Below are 24,927 nucleotides of genomic sequence, written 5' to 3'. Positions count from 1 at the left end.
ACATTTTTATTTATACTACTGTCACTTCAGACCTACCTGTGTCCTCAAGTTGGTTTTATGGGTTTTGTAGGTGCAAACAGTAATAGACAATGGTATTGGCAATAGCGTTACAGGGACAGTCAACCATAGAATTGTTATTGTTTTAAAAGATAGATAATCCCTTTATTACCCATTCCCCAGTTTTGCATAACCAACACAGTTATATTAATGTACTTTTTACCTCTGTGATTACCTTGTATCTAAGAACCTTCTTCCAGCCCCCTGATCACATGACTGTGACTGTTTATTATCTATTGTCTTAAATGTAGCATTGTTTTGTGCTAAATCTTAAATAACCCTCTGTGTCTGAACACAGTGTTATCTATATAGCCCACGTGTACTTTCTGTCTCTTTGTGTTGAAAAGAGATTTAAAAAGCATGTGATACGAGGCAGCCCTCAAAGGCTTAGAAATTAGAATATGAGCCTACCTATGTTTAGTTTAAACCAGTGATGTGCGGTGACTTCAGAGGCTGGTGAGGCAGTGTCTAGGAATCGGATACGCCTTCATTCTTTAGATATCCTTTGTTGAAGAAATAGCAATTGCACATGGGCGAGCCAATATCTATATGCAGCCACCATTCAGTATCTACTGAGCATATTTAGATATGATTTTCAACAAAGGATATCTGATTTTCTTCATTCTTTTGATATCCTTTGTTGAAAAGCATATATAAATATGCTTAGTAGCTACTGAGCACATTTAGATATGAATTTCAACAAAGGATATCAAAAGAATGAAGAAAACCAGATATCCTTTGTTGAAATTCATATCTAAATATGCTCAGTAGCTACTGAGCATATTTAGATATGCTTTTCAACAAAGGATATAAAAAGAATGAAGAAAACCAGATATCCTTTGTTGAAAATCATATCTAAATATGCTCAGTAGCCACCGAGCATATTTAGATATGATGATAAAATAATGTAACATGTCTATCTATTGTACGTTGTATTATTTCTATCTAGAAATAAATCTCACCTCCATCTTAGCAAAAAGAAGAAAAAGAAAAAAGAGAAAACTTTGTGGCCCTTTGAGACAGAAGTTTGGACACCCCACAATCTACAAGAACACAAGTGTGTGTGTTATAAATAATATCAACTAACTAACTTCATCAAGTGCCGCCAGCCGCCACCTACCTAAAAAAAGAATGTGATTCAATAGATTGGCAGCCTCAGTCACTCACTATAAGTCAGACTCAGAGTCACACAAAGCTTCCTCCCAATAGCCCCCACTCTTCATTTAACCAGGTATATTTTTCACAATTGAGCAGTGACAGCCATTTTACCCCATGGCTGCTAGTAACATAAAAATCAACATTTTGTCTCTCTGCAGTCTGCACTCTGCACCACAAATGAACAGCAGTTTGACCCCCTTGACTGCCACTTATTTACTTCTGCTCCATATTTGTAATGCAGTGATGCATATGAGATATTTTACATTAATTAAACCTATGGACTTTAAAAAAACTGGACAAATAAATAACTAGTATCAATAATTTCCACTACATATTGCCTATTATTTAAATACACCTCTCCTCATTTACATCTTGCCTTCCCTAGGTAGAACAAAAAATTGACTTGCAAATTTTTGGATATGGACAGTTGGACACCATTGATAATTGGGGTATTTCAGTAATTATTGGGGTTCTTAGCAGCCCCAAGATCCCTCTTGAGCTGACTCAATAGGTGAGAGGTTACATAAAATGGGTGACTTGATTTAATAATAATTATTACTAGTAAATAACCAAAAACAGGATACAGCTTTTATAGTGACTGAGACGACAAGGAAGTTGGTTTCTTATTCAAGCTGTTTCTTATTCGTGAAATTCTGTTTCTTATTCATGGAAGTTGGTTTCTTATTCAATTTTTTTGTCAGACTGCTTTAAATTTACTTTAAAATAAAAAAATAGGTTTTATTAAAATAATAATATGATTCATATAATGTAGTTACACAGAGGTGGAATCTCTTTATATAACAATTAGATATACAAACTTGAAAAAAGGGCATACGTTGGCACCACTACAAATATTACTATTTTGAATAAATAACATATATTTTCAAAGGGTTAATAACCATTGGGCCACTGATTTCACTATGAATTTATACAGGGTAGATCCCCCTCCATGTCATGCAATTGTTTTTAGCCTGGCCCAATGGTGTTTTTGGCACAGAAATTGATGCCAACACTGGCATAGGTGACATAATTCTCATTTTTGAATAAGTAACAGATATTTTCAAAGGGTTAATAACCATTGGGCCACTGATTTCACTTTGAATATATACAGGGCAGATCCTCTTCCATGCCATGCAATTGTTTTTAGCCTGGCACAATGGTGTTTTGGCACAGAAATTGATGCCAACCCTGGCATAGGTGACATAATTCTCATTTTTGAATAAGTAACAGATATTTTCAAAGGGTTAATAACCATTGGGCCAGGCTAAAAACAATAGCATGGCATGGAGGGGGATCTACCCTGTAGATATTCATAGTGAAATCAGTGGCCCAATGGTTATTAACCCTTTGAAAATATCTGTTACTTATTCAAAATTGAGAATTATGTCACCTATGCCAGGGTTGGCATCAATTTCTGTGCCCAAAACACCATTGGGCCAGGCTAAAAACAATTGCATGGCATGGAGGGGGATCTACCCTGTATATATTCATAGTGAAATCAGTGGCCCAATGGTTATTAACCCTTTGAAAATATATGTTATTTATTCAAAATAGTAATATTTGTAGTGGTGCCAACGTATGCCCTTTTTTTCAAGTTTGTATATCTAATTGTTATATAAAGAGATTCCACCTCTGTGTAACTACATTATATGAATCATATTATTATTTTAATAAAACCTATTTTTTTATTTTAAAGTAAATTTAAAGCAGTCTGACAAAAAAAATTGAATAAGAAACCAACTTCCATGAATAAGAAACAGAATTTCACGAATAAGAAACAGCTTGAATAAGAAACCAACTTCCTTGTCGTGTGACTGAGCCTGCTGGGGCCTGGCCCCTGGGCCAATCTTTTCTTTTATTTTAGGCGGCACTAAGTTGAAGTTAGATAACTTGAGTTGAACTTGATATACATTTATTACAACGAACTTGCAGCCTCGCTGCCTCTATAGTCAAGGGAAGTGACTTGACTATTTTGGCAGCGAGGCTGCAAGTTCGTTGTAATAAATGTATATCAAGTTCAACTCCAACTCAAGTTATCTAACTTCAACTTAGTGCCGCCTAAAATAAAAGATTGGCCCAGGGCCCCAGCAGGCTCAGTCACTATAAAAGCTGTAGCCTGTTTTTTTAAGTCATCAACAATTACAGTACTGTTCAACACAATCAATCACATCGAACACAACAACAAAACAGTCAACTACTATAGTTAGTTACAAGTAACCAGTAAAGTACGTACTACTAAATAGAACTAGTACAGTCTGTCTCACACTGCCGCCAGGCTGAGGCCCACCACCGCCACTGACACCTACCTAAAAAGATGCGCCAAATATAGATAACAACAAGTAGTCTTCTACGCTCCGGTTGCTGACTGACTGTTAACGGTCGTTCAGAATCAGTACTGTAGAGTAAGAGAGAGCAGAGTGCAGCACTTCGATCGATCGACTGACACCCAGCACCACGTCTGACTCTAGTCTGCGTTGAGCTGCTCTGACACGTGACCGCACGCGGAAGGATCTATTTCATTCCCGCCCGGCACTCAGAGACAGCCAGCCCCAGTCAGATTCAGACGAGTTCTGAATTCTGAATCTGATTGGCTGAGACTAGTAGTGAGACTGAGAGGCGGCCAGGACGGAGGCTAGCCTCCTGTGGAAGCGTATGGGGCGCATTGGAGAGCACTGCATTAGCACCTTTTCTCCTCTTGGTGGCAGTCTCTCAGCGTCCCATACACTTCCACAGTAGTCAATACATTCATATTGCGCAATGAAAGGACAGCCGGCTGTCCTTGTCTTGCGCAATATGAATGTATTGATGTAATAAGTATATTACGGTCGGTTTTAATAAAATTTACAGTGTTGACACAAACAGAATCCTGATTTTGGTGGAGGGGTGGGGCACCTTATTTTATAAAAAAAAAAAAATATGAAAAAAAAAAAATCTAATTTTTTTATTTTTTTATTTTAAATAAATGCTGTAATTACATAGATTGGCCAGGGGAGGCACTGCCTCACCTGCCTCCTGTGACTGCACGTCACTGGTTTAAACTAAGAATACCAAGAGGAAAAAGCAAATTTGATGATACAAGTAAATTGGAAAGTTGATTAAAATTAAAAGTCCTATCTGAATAATGAAAGTTTAATTTATACTAGACTGTCCCTTTAAAGGGACATTCTAGTTTAAAAATAAATTCCCTGTTTCATTAGAGCATTTCATTTTTAGCGCTGCATGGAATTAAATAAATAGGGGAACATTTATCAAGATGCATTTGCAGCTTCTCCGATTGCAGTTATGGTGCCTAATAATACTGCATCACAAGGAGAGATTGGGGAAATACAGGTTCTCTACTTGAGAACTGGGAAGCAGGCATATGTGAGTATGCTCCTATTACTGGTCACTTTTTCCATCTAAAGTTAAAACTATCCAAATTTTTTCAATATTTAAACAACTAATAATTTGAAGAAATACATCAGCCTATGATTCTCAAGATAATCCCTGCACAAAATACAGAATTATATCCATTAAAGAAATTAATTAAAAGACCACTAAATACAGTACAATTGCATAATTAACAAGTGAATAATAAAAATACAATGCAATAACACCAACTCTGAATTTCAAATAAGCAGTAGATTTTTATTCTGCCAAATTTATTTTTTCCCTATTTTCCGGCCCCCTGTATCATGTGACAGACATCAGCCAATCACAGACTAGTATACGTATACCCTGTGAGCTTGTGCACATGCTCAGTAGGATCTTGTTCCCCAGAAAGTGTGCATATAAAGACTGTGCAAAATTTGATAGTGGAAATAAATTGAAAAGTGTCTTAAAACTGCTGCTCTATCGGAATCATAAAAGTTTATTTTGACTTGTGTGTCCCTTTAAAGGGACATTATACACTATTTTTTTCTTTGCATAGATGTTTTGTAGATGATCTATTTATATAGCCCATAAAAAAATAGTTTTTTTTTATTTTTAAATAAAATTGCTCTGATTTTCAGACTCCTAACCAAGCCCCAAAGTTTTATGAGAATACTGATGTATACCTACTCCAGCTTGCTTCTGTTTGTGTAAAGGGTCTTTTCATATGCAAAAGAAGGGGGAGGGGGGAGTGTCTTATTTCCCACTTGTAGTGGGCTTTCCAGCTACCTTTTCAACAGAGCTAAACTGAGAGCTTCTAAGTAAGTTTTTAAACCGTTTTATACTGGATTTTTATATCAGTATCAGTGCATCTTATTCTTTATAGTAGTGTCTATTACATGCAGTTATATGAAAATTGGTGTATACTGTGCCTTTAATTATATATCATTTTTTTAGGCATAAAATTCCCCAATGAGCATCTTATAGATATACATTTCCCTATACAGGATCCCAAGAGTAGCGTCTTATAGATATACATTTCACTATACAGGATCCCAAGAGTAGCGTCTTATAGATATACATTTCACTATACAGGATCCCAAGAGAAGCGTCTTATAGATATACATTTCACTATACAGGATCCCAAGAGTAGCATCTTATAGATATACATTTCACTATACAGGATCCCAAGAGAAGCGTCTTATAGATATACATTTCACTATACAGGATCCCAAGAGAAGCGTCTTATAGATATACATTTCACTATACAGGATCCCAAGAGAAGCGTCTTATAGATATACATTTCACTATACAGGATCCCAAGAGAAGCGTCTTATAGATATACATTTCACTAAACATACACTATGAGTTGCGTTACATCCCATGTGCACCAGAGACATTGAATATAAATGAATCAATAAGTTTTATTACTTATAACCAAAGGCAAATATATATATATGGCTTAAAGGGACACTGAACCGAAATTTTTTCTTTCGTGATTCAGATCGAGCATGCAATTTTAAGCAACTTTCTAATTTTCTCCTATTATCAAATTTTCTACATTCTCTTGGTGTCTTTATTTGAAATGCAAGAATGTAAGTTTAGATGCCAGCCCATTTTTGGTGAATAACCTAGGTTATTCTTGCTGATTGGTGGATAAATTCATCCACCAATAAAAAGCGCTGTCCAGAGTACTGAACCAAAAAAAGGAGCTTAGATGCCTTCTTTTTCAAATAAACATAGCAAGTGGATGAAGAAAATTTGATAATATGAGTAAATTAGAAAGTTGCTTAAAATTGCATGCTCTATCTGAATCACAAAAGAAAAAATTGGGGTTCAGTTTCCCTTTAATTAATTAATATGGAAGATTTAGAAGGTTGAATATAAACCCTTTAAAGTTTTGAGTTTCTGTTGTATTAACAAATATCAAACAGTTTCATATCCCTTGGAATTATAATGTAAGGTGGCGGATATGCACTTTGCTCTCACATATATGAAGTCATGCATAGAAGAAACAAACTGGCTAAAAGCCACATTCATCAGCTGGATCTTGCACATGTTCTGTAAACCAGCTGGTGTGCTTTATTTTCTATTTCTACCTTTATTAGTTTGCTGCTTATTTATATCACATTATTTTATATATTAACCATACAGAGATCTGTAACTAGTCATCAAGTTATGTTTCATCTGAAACACAATATTAAAGAATGATTTGCTGTAGTCTCAATAAAATAATAAAATCAATCTAAAAATGCTGTCTCTTATTTAATTCATTTCACAACTATAACAATTAAAGTCAAATTGTCACATGAAAATCAATCAGTTTTTTTTAATGTGTGTATAATACTCTATTAAAGGGACAGTAAAACTAGTTTCCCCTTAATGTGTTCTTAATGACTTGTTATACCAGCTGAAGAGCTTAAATGTATATGGAAGTGTTCCTTTAGGGGTTTTATTTGTATATGAAATAACTGTTTCTGCAAATTGAAACCACAAATCAATAAAATGGCTGAGCCTGTATGGAGATCAGACCTCCCTATCTTATCTGTCTAATTATTTACACAAAATCCTCTTTTTCTTATTTATCGCTGTTTACTCAAAGACCAATACTTAGAGAGAACAATGGAAAATGAAGATTTTAGTACCTGTTACATCCCCCACTGGGAACATGAATTAATCCAAACAGTCTTGTTTTTCTATAACCAATACTTAAAGGGACAGTCTAGGCCAAAATAAACTTTCATGATTCAGATAGAGCATGTAATTTTAAACAATTTTCCAGTTTACTTTTATCACCAATTTAGCTTTGTTCGCTTGGTATTCTTAGTTGAAAGCTTAACCTAGGACAGTGTTTTTCAACCAGTGTGCCATGGCACACTAGTGTGCCGTGAGAGATCCTCAGGTGTGCCACGGCAGACTGACAACAGTGTGACATATTTTTTAAACTTTGCTTGTCTTTTACTCCCAGTGCAGGGGTAGTTTGTAGGAGGCATGGCATAACAGCACAATACATACAGTATGTGTGTGTTTGTGTGTATGTGTATATATATATGCTGTATTAGGCTACAATGTGTGATTTTTTTTAAATTTTGGGTTGGTGGTGTGCCACAGGATTTTTTAATGTAAAAAAGTGTGCCACGGCAAAAAAAAGGTTAAAAATCACTGACCTAGGAGGTTCATATGCTAATTTCTTAGACCTTGAAGGCCACCTCTTTTCAGAATGCATTATAACAGTTTTTCACCACTAGAGGGTGTTAGTTCACGTATTTCATATAGATAACACTGTGCTCGTGCATGTGAAGTTATCTGGGAGTAGGCACTGATTGGCTAAACTGCAAGTCTGTCAAAAGAACTGAAATAAAGGGGCAGTTTGCAGAGGCTTAGATACAAGATAATCACAGAGGTTAAAAGTATATTATTATAACTGTGTTGATTATGCAAACCTGGGGAATGGGTAATAAAGGGATTATCTATGTTTTAAAACAATAAAAATTCTGGTGTAGACTGTCCCTTTAAATAGCCATAACTATTGAAACAGTACATGCTCTACTTCGTGTCATTTTAAGACTAGCGACCTGCACTACTATGTGTTTAACCCCCACAAAGGGGTTAAACACACAGAATAATTACTGATGGGTAACTGTAGGTCAGCGGCAGTTTCCACTTTGGACTGTGGTTCCGGTGCAGTTCTTCTACAGTGTGTCTTTTTATTTTTTATTAATTCAAATATAAACAATATTAAAATGAATAATTCCCAAGTACAAAATATAAAATATTTTACCATAGGAATTACAAAGCAGAAAATGAATGCATACATACCATTAAAAATCACTTAAAATAAGACATTATAAAGAGTACACTTAAAGGGATATGAAACCCAAAATATTTATTTTATGGTTCAGACAGAGCATGCAATTTTAAACAACGTTCTATTATCAATTTTTATTTGTTCTCTTTTGTTGAAAAGCAGAGTCGTATGCTAAGGAGCCCATTTCAGCAACACTATATGGCAGCAGTTTGGCAAGAATGTTTCCTATTTGCAAGAGCATTAGATGGCAGCATTATATTCTGCCATGTAGTGCTCAAGATGCATCTAGCCACCAATCAGCAAGCGCTGCTCACGTGCTGAACCAAAAATGGGCCGGCTTGTAAGCTTACATTCCTGCTTTTTCAAATAAAGATACCAAGAGAATGAAGAAAATTTGAAAATTGCTTAAAACTGCATGTTTTATCTGAATCATGAAAGAAAAGTTTGGGGTTCAGTGTCCCTTTAATTGCATGATGCAATTAATAGCAATATGAGGCTCTGCAATACCTGCATCGCATGGGGCTGTAATTTTTTATCAAAACAAATAAAAAAAAGTCCAAAATGGCTTCCTCAACATGTCATGTCAATCATGCAAACGTTCCAGTCTAGCCCAGCAGTAGCCCTGATCACTCCTCCAGGGGGGCTGACCAGGAAGTGTCACAACACATAACGCTGCTGCCGCCATTTTACTTGCCTCGTGGTTTGTTGCTTCAGATCTAAGTTGTGCTCCTTTCTCTTGCTTATTCACTCTGCAGTGCAAACTGCAAAGGGAACACCGCTGTTTTTAACAGTTAAATGCATTTTTGAGGTCTGTTTAAAAAATATTTTAATAAAAACGCAATAAAAATCCCAATGTTTCAGAATAAAATTGTGATGTTTTTTCTTTGCCTTTGTGACAATCTTGCAGAAGAAATGCTAGTTGTAGAGAACATAAACCCTGATGAAGAAATAAGAAACATCCAGTATTAAAAAGAGGAAATAGTAGTGTGGTCATGGCAAAACAAAAGTATTTCCTTTTTAATCTGTTGCAGTCTTTACTTTAGATAATGTTGAATAAGTGAGAGTAACAATTTCTTAATTATTGCTTAATAAAATGAGGAAATAAATTAACGACTAAATAATACTAAGATTTCACAACAAATAATTCACTTTCCATTGAGTACAGCCATTTTACAGACATTAAACTCTACATTTGAATTTCTTGTAAATAAATAAATATAAAACAATATTATTGTATTCATTTGGTACTTATTTTGCTTGTAAAATATGTTGTTTTTGGTGAAACAAATGTATCTACCTCTCCCTGAGCTATTAGTCAAATTCTGTAACCTAAGTATGATGCAATTTGCTTTAGCAGCTTTCCAAAATAAATCTATACAAAAATACTGGACACTTAAATTCCATTTTTGTTATCTGCTGAATGGCAGCTGAATTGTAAAGGCCTTCTATGCATTACAAATATAGCTCAGAAAAAAACAGTATTGTACATGTACTATTTTGTGTTACTGGCAGCCAAGGAGGGTTAAAATAAATCCCTTTTTCATGTATCTTCGGCAGTGTAGGAAGGGTTAAAATATTGCTCGGTGTGTGCTGGGAGCAGTAGGGTTGTGAACTAAAAACACTGCTCAGTTTGTGCTGCTGGTAGTCAAAGAGGGTCAAATCACTGCTATGTGTTACCAGCAGACAAATGATAAAATCACTGCTTAGTTTATATACCCACTTGTACTCAGTCACCTACAGGCTGTCCAATATTTAAGTGGAGAACAGAGGACAACCCTTTACACAGTGATTGCTTAGATTAGCTTGCAAACATATTTACAGCAAGTCATAACTGAAAACAATCAAAGCAAACTCAAGACTCTCTGTTTCAGGAGGCCTGCAGAAGAGAGGGAGGTCATAGTAGTGTTGCTGCTGGAGGTATTACGAGAGCTATTATGAGCCAAAAAAACCTTAATGACCAGCGACGTACAGGGTACATTGTGGTCATTAAGGGGTTAAATATGCAGTCATAAATCCTGCATGACTGTTAAAGGCAAGTAAAGTCAAAATTAAACTTTCATGATTCAGATAGAGTATGTGATTTGAAACAGCTTTCCAGTTTACTTCTATTACCAAATTTACTTTGTTTTTTTTACATCCTTTTTTAAAGTGATGGTAAATCCAAGTGCAATATATGGCGCCAAACTGAATTTCCCACATGGCTATTAGCTAAGAGGTGGAAACGTCACCACTCAGCCAAATAGCGTTCTGCCGTGGGCTGCCTTAGCAGCTCAGTGCAGCGAACACTGCAAACAAATAAAGGAGCTTTCAGAATTAATTATTTTATACTTCATCAATGAAAGTCCCCTTGATTTGTTCCAATGGTAAATCCTGGCATTTTACTAATGCTAGGATTTATCATCACTTTAAGAGAAAAGCTAAGTAGGCTCAGGAGTATGCACGTGTCTAGCACTATGTGGCATCAGTGTTTGTATCTATGTATAACATTGCTATAAACAATGTTGCAAAAGCTGCTGCCAGATGGCTAGGGATGCACGCACGCTCCTGAGCTCACCTAGGATCACTTCAATAAAGGATACTAAGATAAATAAGCAAAGTTTAAAACAGAAGTAAATGGGAAAGTTGTTTAAAATGTCATACTCTAACCAATGTAGGTTTCATTTTGACTTTACTGTCCCTGAAAAGTATGTGTGAGCAATCATTTAAAGGGACATTAAACAGAAAAATAAATTCTAGATAGAATGATGCATTCAAAGAAAAGATTAATGGGAGAATAACATGTAGATGTATTTTATAGTTTAATTAGTTGTTTAAATATTCACAAAATAAGTGTAAAGTTTTAGTGTCTTTAGAACAATGAGAGCGGCCATGTTATAACTTAGAGACAGTTATAAATAGGTCACTAGAGTGTGCAGCCAATGGCTGTGTGGAATATAACAGTGTTCTGCACTTCCATTTCTAACAGGAACTGAAAAGCTCACAATTTCAGAATGGACTTACAGGAAACGGGGACAAAATAAATAATTAAAATATTGTACTTTTTTTATACAGGCAGTTTATCATTTAATATTATACCATGTCCAAGTTTTTAATTTCCGTTTAAAAAAGGATTGCAAAATGATTATTACTTTCTTACTACATACACGTTGGTGGTTTATTTTGCAGAGACACACACATACTGTGCATATGTATATATATATTTATATATAGACACATATAAATTAAGTATATAGCTATATGGTGGACCTTATTTCAGCGAGTTTCAGTTATATTTTTTACATTATCAGAATAAAAGTGAAAAGTACAGAACACTAGACAAGTATTGTCAATTTGCATTTCCCAACTTCACCCTGCAGGTGGCAGCACTAAGGTTTGCTAGTGACACCCCCCCCCCCCCTCCTCTCGGAGTTCACGCGAGATTTCCTCTTCCCTTGTTCTTTGTGTCTAGTGAATGCACACTGCAGGTCGTTAGATATCGGATCCCGGGATTGCGCCGGATTTGAAGCAAGCCCAGCGGTGACAACTAAGTGCCGGGCTGCGATCGGTAAGTAACAAGGATTCCCATTATGTTAAGAGATTAGGATTCTTGATATTCCCGTGCTAATGATTTGTGGGTGACCTCTTAGCCGAATTAGTTTTACGCATGCGCGGTTTGTAGGCTTATTGCCAGGTGAAGGGACTTGAGAAGGGCAGCTATGAGCGATGACGCAACTTCCTGGTTACGCACGTTGTTCGTACGCGCTCTTGAGTAAATTCAGTTTAGAGCATTTTTAAAGGGAGCTTTAGAGGCCCATAAAGGTGTTTGTTAGCGACAACGACATTCTCATTTGTGCAGTGACAAGAGCAGCGGCACGTTCTGTCTGTCACACTGACTAGACGCTTAGAAAATACATTTTGTTGACAAAAATATCCAGCAAATGTAGGAATAAACCATATTTATATCTTAAAGGGACATAAAACCCCCAAAATGTATTTTATGATTCAGATAGAACATAAATAGTTAAACAACTTTACAATGTACATCTGTTATCATATTTTCTTAGGTTTTTTTGTTATCTTTTGTTGAAAATCGGAAGGTAGTTCAGGACTGTTTTGAAATAATGTTATATGTTAGCAAGAGCACAATAACTTTTTGTTTCCACATTCTGTCTCTCATGGTTGAGGTATACCTATGATGAAAATTACAGGCCTCTCTCATCTTCTTAAGTGGGAGAACTTGCACAATTGGTGGCTGACTAAATACTTTTTTGCCCCACTGTATATATAGAAATACGACTGCCTGGCTCCTAAAGCTATGTCTGGCTCCTAAATTTTAAACAGATTTGTCGACCCCTGATTTAGTCCACCGCTGTCTATTTTAACAATAATCATTGCAGTATCTATATCCAACTATTTATTGATGAGCCATTAATTCTTTACATTTTGGCTTAATTTATATAGGAGTTTCCTTTTGTGTGTTTTTTTGTTTTGTGTTTTTTTTTATCTAATAAAATTTGCTACACACAGGGATATCTTTGCACTTGTGAAAATAAAGCTGTGTATATACTTGAACAGTGTTGTCATTTTTAAGTGGATAATTGAGTGGTACTCCATTATCCACTAAACACTGAACAGCCTTCAACCCCCTACGACTGCAGGTTCTCACAGAGAACCTGCAGTCTGTATTTATGAAGCAGTGGTCATTGGACAACTTCTTCCCTAACCTCTTCGCCACCTGCTAGGTGGCAAATTTCAATCTCCCTGGTCTCATCAGACCAGGGAGATTGACAGCTCCTGTCCGTGCGTTATTGGCCGTGTGTGGGCAGGTGGCGGCATTGCACAAGAGCGCAAAATTGTGTTCTTGTGCAATGCTGAATTCCGGCAGCGGAATTTAGCCCACCAGAGACGAGCTGTGGTGAACAGGGGGGGTATGTACGCCCCTGTCCGCCGTAGCATGAAAAATCGACCCCTATAACTGTCATCACTGTTCATTAGTGACTCCGTGTTGTGTGTGCAGTGTACTTTTATTAGTTATTTTCACACTTATCCTGTAACTTAAAGGGAGAATAAACACCTTGTAATTACATTTTCTGTCTTCCAGTAGATTAGCAAATCAGCAACAAGTCTGAACATTTATTAGAACAGATTAACAATTTTGTATGCTGCAATTTACAGGCATGAATTACAGGAAAAGAGGGCGAAATAAATAATGACAGTATAATGCAAGTATGTTACAATCTCAACATGTTTACTTAAATGTCATTTTTAAAGGGATATTAAACACTAAATACTTTATATAAGCTTAGTAACCAATCAGATTATGTACCCACAGATAAACATAATATGCCTTGTAAGTGGTGGGGGGTCTTTTGAGAAAGCTAAATGGCAAAAAGCGCATTGGGCACTTTGTCTTTATAGGACCGTTTTATCTTTATGAATTTACTTAACTTGGATGGGTTTATCTGAGATATTTTTGCAGGGTTTGGAAACATGGACTCAATCAGTTTTAATAATTGTATATGCACTACCGCTAGTTTAATTATTTGGAGGATTATATCCTCTGTTTTATTTTCTTTTTCGGTTTTGCATACATAATGGAACAACCAATGAAGATTGCTCCATAACTGCACTCATATTTACTTTTTTTTTTTTTGTGTGGATGTTTTAGATATCTCATGTTGTGAGAACCAGTCCTGTTATGACTTTACCTTTACTTCTAATTGATTTTAAAACCTATTTTTACATTTATTAAAGTGAATGTAAATTTTAAGCTTTTTAATCTACACTACCAATTCTCAATAAACTTCTCATTGAAACCGCAATGTTTTTATTCATAAAAATTATTTTTGTCATATTATAATTTATATAAGAACTTATCTCCGTTTTGAAGGATAACTCCTCCCATCCTGGACTTCCTGTATTAAGACAACATTGCATATAGAGCTGTCCCGCCTGCTCTATTACGTAGTCCTGAAACCCCCTTCACAATGAGAACTCCATTTGCGCATGCGTTTTAAATCAATGTCTAATATGCACATGCGTTCCCTGATCCATTGAGAATCGTTATCCGCAAAGAAAATTACATTGCGCATGCGTGGCAAAAATTTTATTGCGATCTCATTGCTTGTCAATCACGAATCTGCAGGGAACGCATGCGCAGTTACATCGCGTGACGTAGAAAAAAAGGGGCTGGACGCCACAGGGTGCAATCGATTATTTGTTTAAGGAACGGTCAATCACCTGAGAAATGCGGGACAAGATGGCGAGCGGAGGAATAAAGTAAGAATAATATCGATAAATACCTTTATATTTGTATTTGTTATGCATTTATAAAAAAATTATGAATTAAACTAGCCTTTATTTTGCGAAATTCACAACATGAGGATGAGAGGTGACGGTGAGTTTACATTCACTTTAATAAAAGTTATGTTTTATTTTCTTCATTCCTCTTTCTGGGAAATAATTAGTATTTTTAAAGGGACATGAAACTCAAACATTTTCTTTCATGATTCTGATAGAGAATACAATTTTAAACAACTTTCCAATTTACTTCTATTATTTAATTTGCTTCCTTCTCTTGTTATCCTTTTCTGAAAGGTTTATCAATGAAAGCTTAGGAGCAGCAAAGAACCTAGGTTCTAGTTGCTGATTGGTGGATATGTATGTGTGTGTGTGTATGTGTGTATATATATATATATATATATATATATATATATATATATATATATATATATATATATATATATATATATATATATATATAATGTGTATGTATACTGATTTGTCATTGGCTCACGCATGTTTTCAGTCAGCAATCAGAAGTGCATTGCTGCTCATTCAACAAAGCATACCAAGAGAACAAAGAAAATTTATTAATAGGAGTAAATTAGAAAGTTGCTTAAAATTCCATGCTCTATCTTAAAGGGACAGTCTAGTCAAAATTAAACTTTCATAATTCAGATAGGGCATGCAATTTTAAACAACTTTCCAATTTACTTCTATTATCTAATTTGCTCAATTCTTTAGATATCCTTTGTTTAAGAAATAGCAATGTACATGTGTGAGCCAAACACACAAGGCCTCTATGTGCAGCAACCAATCAGCAGCTACTGAGCATAGCTAGATATGCTTTTCAGCAAGTGATATCAAGAGAATGAAGCAAATTAGATAATAGAAGTAAATTAGAAAGTTGTTTTAAAATGACATGCTCTTTCTAAATCATGAAAGAAAAAAATTGGGTTTCTTGTCCCTTTAATCATCAAAGAAAAAAATGTGGGTTTCAAATCCCTTTAAGTGAGTGCTAGAATAGTGCTACATTTTTTTCCCTCCTTCAGTAGGTTTCAAAATGGTGGTATCCATAATCGGAGAGAGGGGCATGAAATCTATTTTGTGTTTAAGTTCCCTTTTAATTCTCTTAATTATTTCCCCCCTATTGCCGCCAGAGAGCCTGGAGTACATTCTGCAGCTTCTACCACATTCTGCACATTGATTTGCTTGATCAGTGCAGGAGCTCAATTATACATATTTCTAAATAGCCCCAGCACAAGTAATACAATACAGACGTTAGGCATGTGTTAAAAAAACAACCCGAGACGGTCATATTAGAACACAAGCAGACCTAGCACAGAACTTAGGATCACCCTTTAAAGGGACATTAAACACTTTGAGATGATAATATAAAATAATAAATTGTATGTATAATAAAAACTCTGTGATATACTTTTATTATTTAATTTGTCCCCTTTTTCTGTAATTCCATTCTGAAATTGTGAGCTTTTCAGTTCCTGTTAGAAATGGAAGAGCACAACACTTTTATATTCCAAACAGCCATTGGCTGCACACTCCTGTCATGACCTTTTTATAACTGTCTCTAATTGGCCACAGCAGAAAAGGTGACCTAAGTTACAACATGGCAGCTCCCATTGTTTTATAGACACTACAACTTTACACCTATTTTCTCAACATTTAAACAGCAAATTAAACTTTAAAAGATACATCTACCTGTTATTCTCCGAATAAACTTTTCTTTGAATGCATCATTCTATCTAGCATTTATTTAGTGTTTAATGTCCCTTTAACAAATGGTTCTCTTATTTTCAAATTCGGCATGCTCTATTAACGTCCCCATACAAACCTGATATTACTAGGCCCTTCACACCGCTCTGTCGGACCCCCACGATTAATAAAGCACATATCTCTAAAATTCATAAGCTCATTCATAATCAAGCACTAATGTCCCTTCCCTCCTACACCTCTAAGTGGGAGAGAGAGCTAGGTGCGACACTTACTCAAAAGCAATGGCACAATATTTTCCTAATGACTAAAAAAATCATCTATTTCTCCGATGATCTCGGAATTAAACTACATATATTTCCCCTCAAAGACTTCAGTGTTTTCCCTGGCGCCTCTCCGTTGTGTTGGAGACATTGTGGAAAATCTGTCTCTCATATTTTTTGGCACTGCCCCCTCATCAAACAATACTGGGCCACAATTAATAGACACATTAATGCAGCACTAGGCACCACTATAGAAATAAAACAGACTATGATCCTTCTCAATCACCTTCCTAAAATACCTGGTTTATACCGCAAAAGGTTATTGCAATGTATGCTTACTTGTGCAAAACGATTGATCCCCAGGTTCTGTAAGATATCGCATGTTCCCTCTCCCCAAATGTGGGTACAAGAAGTTTATTTTGTTCTCTCACTCGATAAAATACACTACAGCCACCAGGGTAAAGCAGATTTTATTATAGAGACTATATTCATATTGGAGCAAAGGGATAATGCTTGAGAGTTCTGTTCCCCTTCCCCGCCCTCCTTCCCTCCTCTCTTCCCTCTTTATTAACGCAACTACTCAACTTGATTATCACAAGTTCTTTGTTTATTCCCCCTTCCCCTTTGCTCGAGAGTTAAATAGATATGATTATGACCATGATACCACTGTTTGTTGGTCTTTTACGATCACTTGCAGTCTTTAATTATATATATGGACAATTCAGCTCACAAAGTGGCGTTGTTGTGTCACTTACCCTTCTAAGGACTACTATGAAATGATCTCTTCAATTGTTGCTGCTGCTAACGTTACCAATCTCCTGCGTGGGTTTACCTCATGTAACCTAATTCTCATTTCTAGAATAGTCTATATGGTTAAATTTGAAAATTAATAAAAACATTTTAAATGAAAAAAAAACCCAGTTGTTGAACAAAAGATGTATAGGTGAGCATGAGGAATGATCAACTGGTTCCTTTTTGTACATTTCTAGATCTTTTGGTACTTTTTAAAGCTAGTAAGTTCAGTGCTCTGACGTTTTATACTCGCGGTTATGGGTAAAAAGTATTTACGAGCAGTGTTTTGGACTGGTTGGGTCAAGCAGTTTACTTTTATTTACTCTAACATTTTTCATACATTGTATTACATTATAAATTTGTAAATTTAAAGGATTAGAAATATTTGCTAAATTTTCAAATGATTTGATACATCAGTATTACAAGCTTTAAATCCACTTACTTATATTTAAAAATAAAGCTTAGAAATATATATAATAAATATTTTTATTTTTCCAATAAACTGCACTAGCGTTGGATAAAGCATAAAAAAATAAATTTATCATCTTCCAATTGCACCGCAGTATTGGTCATGGAATCAGGATATTCATAATGTACTATCTCGCTACAAATCGCATGCGCAGTACACTCTAAGGGCAATCACATACTCGTTTTATTATTTATTTATGTTCTATTACCATGCATGTGCACATGCTTTCATACGTCATAACCTCACTTCTGTTTAACGCAGCGTTAATTTACTTACAGAATTCAGTTAATTACATTTTCTAAGGGGTCAAAAAAGCAACGAAAGTGAGATTGTAAGCAATAGCTATGTGGATGTTCTATCCTTACTATTGCTTACAATACGTTAGGAGAGGAGACAGAAGGAAATAATATGCGCATGCATTAACCAGACAACCATTTGAATGCGCATGTGAGCTACATGATGTTTCTACCTAGGTAGAACATTGTTATAGGGCTCACATAATGAGGACAATCATGGGTTTGGTGAAATCAGCTTTTTGGAGTACAAACTACAGGAAAATGAACAGAATCATTTAAAGGACCACTTAATGCAATAGAATTGCATAATAAACAAGTTCCATAATAGAAAGAAAATGCTTTAACACCTACTCAAATAAGCAGTAGATTTTTTTTTTTTTGTTTCCGACCAATTTATTTTTTCCTCCCATTTTCCGGCCCCCTGTACCATGTGACAGACATCAGCTAATCACAGACTAGTATACTTATACCCTGTGAGCTTGTGCACATGCTCAGTAGGATCCTGTTCCCAAGAAAGTGTGCATATATAAAGACTGTGCAAAATTTGATAATGGAAGCAAATTCAAAAGTGTCTTAAAACCGCATGCTCTTTCTGGATCATAAGTTTATTTTAACTGAAATGTCCCTTTTTAATAGGTACCAATTGCAAATATTATATATATATATATATATATATATATATATATATATAATGTTTATGTATGTAACATTTTTGAGTTTCCTATCCCGTTAAAGGGACAGTTTACTCAATTATTTTCACCGCAGTAATTTGTTCACAATGATCCACTTTACCTGCTGGAGTGTATTAAATTGTTTACAAGTATTTCCATTACCCTTATATTGGCATTTTAAATAGTTAATTTAGCCTGTGGTTTCCCCACGCATCCTGAAATTTTTTGGCTCTCATTCAGGGAACTATTATTCATATTAAATAAATATATATATATGTGTGTGTGTGTATATATGTGTGTGTATATATATATATATATATATATATATATATATATATATATATATATATATATATATATATGTAATATATATATTACACACACCGGCCACTTAATTTGGTACACCTGTTCAATTGCTTGGTAACACAAATTGTTAATCAGCCAATCACATGGCAGCAACTCAATGCATTTAGGCATCTAGACGTCGTGAAGACAACTTGCTGAATTTCAAGCCGAGCATCAGAATGGGGAAGAAAGGGGATTTAAATGATTTTGAACGTGGCATGGTTGTTGGTTCCAGACGGGCTGGTCTGAGTATTTAAAAAACTGCTGATGTACTGGGTTTTTCACGCACAACCATCTCTAGGGTTTACAAATGGTCCGAAAAAGAGAAATTATCCAATGACCGACAGGTGTATTGATGAAAATGCCTTGTTGAGGTCAGAGGAGAATGGGCAGACTGGTTCGAGATGATAGAAAGGCAACTAACTCAAATAACCACTCGTTACAACCAAGGTATGCAGAATACCATTTCTGAACACCCAACACGTCGAACCTTGAAGCAGATGGGCTACAGCATCAGAAGACCACACCGGGTGCCACTCCTGTCAGCTAAGAACGGGAAAATGAGGCTACAATTCGCACAGGCTCACCAAAATTGGACAATATAAGATTTGAAGAAAAAAAAACATTGCCAGGTCCGATGAGTCTCTACTTCAGCTGCGACAATCAGATGGTAGGGTCAGAATTTGGCATAAACAACATGAAAGCATATTGGCACACTTTGGACCCCTTAGTACCAATTGAGCATCCTTTAAATGCCACGGCCTACCTGAGTATTGTTGCTGTCCATGTCCATCCCTTTATGACTACAGTGTACCCCTCTTCTGATGGCTACTTCCAGAAGGATAATGCACCATGTCACAAACTGTTTTCTTGAAAATAACAATGAGTTCACTATACTCCATTGGCCCCCACAGTCACCAGATCTCAATCCAGTAGAGCACGTTTGGGATGTGGTGGAACGGGAGATTCACATTATGGATGTGCAGCCAACAAATCTACAACAATTGCGTGGAGCTATCATGTCAATATGGACTGAGGAATGTTTCCAACACACATATATATATATATATATATATATATATATATATATATATATATATATATATATATATATATATATATATATATATATATATATATATATATATATATATATATATATATATATATATATATATACAGGTATACCCCGCTCATACAGCGGGTTAGGGACCGAAGCCCCGATGTAAAGTGAAAACCGCCTTAAAGTGAAACAAGGCAGTTTTAGCTTTCTTTTCACTTGCCAGTGTGTTTAAAAACTTAAAAAACATGTTTTAACTAACTTATATTAGGTGTACAATAGGGCTAAGTTTAGTTTAACACTCGCACAGCACAGTATTCAATAAATACTGTACTTGTAAAATAGTGACAATCACTGTACTACAATTTGCCAGAGTATAGCACTGAGACACAGATTGCACTGTAATGCTGTAAACAGAGTGAACTAAGCATAACAAAATGGTGCCAGTCACTTTTCTTGCAATCTCACGAAGATTACAGCACTGTTTTAAAATCCTTGGAGGTTGAACTTAAGCTCCACAAAGCGCTGTATTAGCGAATCGCTGTAAAGTGAAGCGCTGTAAAGTGAGGTATACCTGTATATGTATGTATATATATATATATATATATATATACACAATGGATATAAAAAGTCTACACACCTCTGTTAAAATGTCAGATTTCTGTGATGTAAAAAAGAGACAAAGATAAATCATTTCAGAACTTTTCCCACCTAATGTGACCTGTAAACTGTACAACTTGATTGAAAAACAAACTGAAACTTTTAGGGGGAGGGAAGTAAAATTTTAAAACTAAAATAATATGGTTGCATAAGTGTACTGGGGATGTAGCTGTTTTTAGAATTGTGCAACCACATTCAAAATCATGTTAAATAGGAGTCGGTACACACCTGCCATCATTTAAAATGCCTCTGATTAACCCCAAATAATGTTCAGCTGTTCTAGTAGGCTTTTGCGAACCATGGCTTTTGCTGTAGGTTGCTACTAAGAAAATTTCAGGAAAGACCAACTAGAGCAGTTGAACTTTATTTGGGGTTAATCAGAGGCACTTTAAATGATTACAGGTGTATGCTGACTCCTATTTAACATGATTTTGAATGTGATTGCTTAATTGTGAACACAGCTACATCCCCAGTTATATACACTTATGCAACCACATTATTTTAGGTTTTTTTTTGTTCCCTCCACCTAAAATATTTCAGTTTGTTGATGTTCAGTTTGTTTTTTCAATTGAGTTGTACAGTTTATAGGTCACATTAAAGGTGGAAAAAGTTCTGAAATGATTTATCTTTGTGTAATTTTTTTACATCACAGAAACCTGACATTTTAACAGGGGTGTGTAGACTTTTTATATCCACTGTGTATATGTGTATGTATGTATATATATATATATGTATGTGTATGTGTATATATATGTATGTATATATATATATATATATATATATGTATATATATGTATGTATATATATATATATATGTATATATATGTATGTATATATATATATATATATATATATATGTATATGTATGTGTATATATATATGTATGTATATGTATATATATATGTATGTATATGTATATATATATGTATGTATATGTATGTATATGTATGTATATGTATATATATGTATATATATGTATATATATGTATATATAATGTGTGTGTGTATATATATATATATATATATATATATATATATATATATATATATATATATATATATATATATATATATATATATATATATATATATATATATACAGTGAGGCCCCGGTTTACGCACGACTCGGTATACGAAATTTCGGTTTACGAAATCGAAATTTGAAGAAAATTTGACTCGGTTTACGAATTTTTTTCGCAATACGAAACAAAATGCCGGTCAAAATGCCGGTTTGCCCCCCTCGGTTTACGAATTTTTTTCGCAATACGAAACCAGTGGCCCCTGTGCCCCCTGCATACTCAAGTATGATTGAATTAATGAAGTTTGGGTACCAGTGTAGAGGTGTTGGAGAGGTTTTGGAGCCATTTTGCAGCAAGTTGTTGAGCCTTTTGGAGCCATTTGCAGCAAGTTGTTAAGCCTTTTGGAGCCATTTGCAGCAAGTTGTGGAGCCTTTTGGAGACATTGGAGCCATTTGCAGCAAGTTGTTAAGCCTTTTGGAGCCTTTTTTGGACACTTTACTTGAATTTTTTCGGACCTCCGGAACGCATTAATTGATTTTCAATGCATTCCTATGGGAAACCGTGTTTCGGTTTACGAATTTTTCGCAATACGAAACGACCCGGAGAACGAATTAAATTCGTAAACCGAGGCCTCACTGTATATATATATATATATATATATATATATATATATATTTATTTGTAGAGCTCCAACAGATTCCGCAGTGCTATAAACAAAGGCGGTGTACAACAAAACAATTATAGGGTCAAAAGGGGTAGAGGGCCCTGCCAAGAGTCGCACTGTTGTAGTCAGCTCTTAAGAAGATGATCTACAAACAGCTGGACTCTTAGGCTTACATGCTAAGGGGGTTCAGGGGATAGCAATGGAGGAGAGGAACTGGTATTAGGAAAGGTTAGTGTAGGTTGTATGCATCCCTGAACAGTAGAATCTTTAGGGAGCAGTTGAAGCTTTTAAAACTAGAAGAGAGTCTTGTGGAGCAAGGCAGAGAGTTCCACAAGATGGGAGCCAGTCTGGAGAAGTCCTGTAAACGGGAGTGTGATGAGGTAACCAGAGAGAAGGAGAGTAGGAGGTCATGAGCAGAGCTAAGGGGACGGGAGGGAGAGTATCTGGAGACAAGGTCTGAGATAAAGGGGGGAGCAGTGCAGTTGAGGGGTTTTTATGTCAGAATGAGAATTTTGTGTTTGATCCTAGAGGCAAGAGGAAGCCAGTGAAGGGATTGGCAGAGAGGTGCAGCAGATGAAGAGCGACGTGTAAGGAAGATGAGTCTGGCAGAGGCATTCATTATAAATTGTAAAGGAGCTAGGCGGCAGGTGGGGAGACCAGAGAGGACAGAGTTGCAGTAATCAAGGCGGGAAAGAATGAGAGAGTGGATTAAAATCTTAGTTGTGTCTTGTGTAAGGAAGTGTCTAATTTTAGAGATGTTTTTAAGGTGGAAGCAGCAGGCTTTAGCCAAGGACTGAATGTGAGGAGTGAAAGAAAGATCTGAGTAAAATGTGATCCTGAGACATCGGGCGTGCGGGGTAGGGGTAATGGAGTTGTTGACAGTTATAGAGAGACTGGGGGTGGAGAGTTTTGAGGAAGGGGTGAAAATAAGGAGCTCAATTTTGGAGAGTTTTAGCTTTAGGTAGTGAGAGGACATCCAGTTAGAGATGTGAGAAAGACAGTTAGTGACACGGGTTAGCAAGGAAGGAGATAGGTCTGGTGCAGGGAAGTAGATTTGGGTGTCGTCGGCATACAAATGATATTGTAAACCGTGGGACTTTATTAGGGTACCTAGTGATGTGTAGATTGAGAAGGGGACCGAGGACAGAGCCTTGCGGTACTCCAACAGAAAGTGGTGACGGGGCAGAGGAGGCCCCAGAGAAGACTACACTAAAGGTATGGTTTGACAGGTAGGAAGAGAGCCACAAGAGGGCTGTGTCACAGATGCCGAAGGTTTGGAGCAAAAGAGGGTGGTCAACAGTGTCAAAGGCTGCGGACAGATCAAGGAGGATAAGCAGAGAGAAGTGGCCTTTTGATTTTGCTGTAAGTAGGTCGTTGGTAACCTTAACAATTGCTGTCTCTGTGGAGTGATGGGGACGAAATCCAGATTGCAGTGTGTCAAGGAGGGAGTCTATTGTAAGGAAATGGGATAGGCGTGCATAAACTAGTTTTTCGAGAAGCTTTGATGCAAGAGGGAGGAGGGAAATAGGGCGGTAGTTGGATGGGGAGGTAGGATCAAGTGAAGGTTTTTTGAGGATAGGTGTGACCAGCGCATGTTTCAGCGATGAGGGAAATATACCGGTGCTGAGGGAGAGGTTGAAAGTGTGTGTGAGTATAGGGGCAAGGGTAGCAGAGAGGGAGGGGAGTAGCTGTGAGGGGATAGGGTCAAGGGGACAGGTAGTGAGGTGAGAGCGCAGTATAAGTGCCGAAACTTCTTCTTCAGTGACAGGGGAGAATGAGCTAAGTTTAAGGTTATGTGGGTTGTGGTTGATTGAGAGCATTTGAGGGGGTGCGAGAAAGGAATTATGTTGAGAGCTGATTTAATTTCTGATGGAGTCGATTTTGTTATTGAAGTGGCTGGCAAAGTCTTGAGCTGATAGAGAAGTTGTATTAGGAGGTGGGGGAGGGCGGAGAAGGGTATTGAAAGTGGAGAACAAACGTTTTGGGTTTGAAGAAAGATTAGAGATAACAGTAGAGAAGTAATGTTGCTTATGGAAATTAAGGGCAGAATAGTAGGAGTTTAAGATAAATTTGTAATGTTGAAAATCAGCTGAATTCCTAGATTTTCTCCAGTGCCGCTCAGCAGTACGGGAACATCTGCGTAGGTATCGTGTCAGAGGAGTATGCCAGGGCTGAGGATGAGTGTTTGATTTCCGAGCTATGGTAAGAGGGGCGAGATTGTCAAGGACGGATGTAAGGGTGGAGTTATAGTGGCAGATAGATTGGCCAGGAAAAGGAGGAGAAGGATGAGAGGAGAGGTTTGAGGGAATTAGAAAGCTGTTG

General features: G+C 36.2%; 1 protein-coding gene across 1 annotated transcript in view; it reads left to right on the top strand.

The window, feature by feature from the left end:
* The first annotated feature begins 11,803 nt into the window (after positions 1–11,803).
* The window catches only part of NCOA4 (nuclear receptor coactivator 4), a 44,914-nt gene continuing 31,790 nt past the window's right edge, over positions 11,804–24,927 (top strand). Inside the window, exon 1 of the mRNA XM_053692078.1 lies at positions 11,804–11,918. The gene's annotated coding sequence lies outside the window, so the exon portion shown is untranslated. The remainder of the gene's footprint in view (positions 11,919–24,927) is intronic.

The sequence above is a fragment of the Bombina bombina genome, chromosome 9, assembly GCF_027579735.1.
Source record: "Bombina bombina isolate aBomBom1 chromosome 9, aBomBom1.pri, whole genome shotgun sequence".
NCBI classification, from domain to species: domain Eukaryota; kingdom Metazoa; phylum Chordata; class Amphibia; order Anura; family Bombinatoridae; genus Bombina; species Bombina bombina.
The sequence above is the reverse complement of the archived record's forward strand: the minus strand, read 5'-3'. Positions and strand labels throughout refer to the sequence as shown.